Source organism: Crinia signifera, chromosome 11 (genome assembly GCF_055691185.1).
Source record: "Crinia signifera chromosome 11, ASM5569118v1, whole genome shotgun sequence".
NCBI lineage: Eukaryota > Metazoa > Chordata > Amphibia > Anura > Myobatrachidae > Crinia > Crinia signifera.
This window is the reverse complement of record NC_139227.1, coordinates 52,344,113-52,345,345: the sequence shown is the minus strand read 5'-3', so window position 1 is coordinate 52,345,345 and position 1,233 is coordinate 52,344,113. Positions and strand designations below refer to the sequence as shown.

The 1,233-nt window shown below is 39.2% G+C and overlaps 1 protein-coding gene across 1 annotated transcript in view; it reads left to right on the top strand.

Moving 5' to 3' along the window:
• Nucleotides 1–334, top strand: part of LOC146045425 (E3 SUMO-protein ligase KIAA1586-like) — a 3,426-nt gene extending 3,092 nt beyond the window's left edge. The window contains exon 2 of the mRNA XM_083164220.1: nucleotides 1–334. This exon is cut by the window's left edge and continues 2,493 nt beyond it. The gene's annotated coding sequence lies outside the window, so the exon portion shown is untranslated.
• Nucleotides 335–1,233: the final 899 nt, after the last annotated feature.

Here is a 1,233-nt window from a genome sequence, read left to right as displayed (position 1 = left end):
ACTTCAGTGGGAGGTGTCCCCAACCCACTACCATAGGAGGGCCACAAGCTGTTATAGGTTTATATTGCTCCCTGAGAGGGAGGGTGAAGCGGCTTGTTGGTCTTGTAGTTTGGCCATGGCCAGGTATTTAATGTTCAATGTCTGTTCAATGTCTATGTAAAGGTTGTACTGCCTCCTATTGCACTCACAATTTCTGTTCAATGTCTATGTAAAGGTTGTACTGCCTCCTATTGCACTCACAATTTCTGTTCAATGTCTATTTAAAGGTTGTACTGCCTCCTATTGCACTCACAATTTCTGTTCAATGTCTATGTAAAGGTTGTACTGCCTCCTATTGCACTCACAATTTCTGTTCAATGTCTATTTAAAGGTTGTACTGCATCCTATTGCACTCACAATTTCTGTTCAATGTCTATTTAAAGGTTGTACTGCCTCCTATTGCACTCATAATATCTGTTCAATGTCTATTTAAAGGTTGTACTGCCTCCTATTGCACTCACAATTTCTGTTCAATGTCTATGTAAAGGTTGTACTGCCTCCTATTGCACTCACAATTTCTGTTCAATGTCTATTTAAAGGTTGTACTGCCTCCTATTGCACTCACAATTTCTGTTCAATGTCTATTTAAAGGTTGTACTGCCTCCTATTGCACTCATAATATCTGTTCAATGTCTATTTAAAGGTTGTACTGCCTCCTATTGCACTCACAATTTCTGTTCAATGTCTATGTAAAGGTTGTACTGCCTCCTATTGCACTCACAATTTCTGTTCAATGTCTATTTAAAGGTTGTACTGCCTCCTATTGCACTCACAATTTCTGTTCAATGTCTATTTAAAGGTTGTACTGCCTCCTATTGCACTCATAATATCTGTTCAATGTCTATTTAAAGGTTGTACTGCCTCCTATTGCACTCACAATTTTAAAAACAGTAACAGCCATGTATTAATAATTTGTGAAATCTATAAATATACAAAATTGAACATTCTTATGTGTCTTGTGTTTTTTCTTAATTCAGATATCAATTACGAAAATATTGGATGTAAATCCTCAGGGATAGTAAATCACAAAGTACATAATATACCTCTCTGCATAGTCCAGTTTGCAAAGAAAAGGGGCTGTAAATTTGGTTATGCATGCCCCCTTTGTCGTGTAGCCACTCCCACTAGCGTCATGACCACGCCCACAGCCACGCCCACAGCCACGCCCATTTTTCGTCGCGCGCCTTCGGCGCG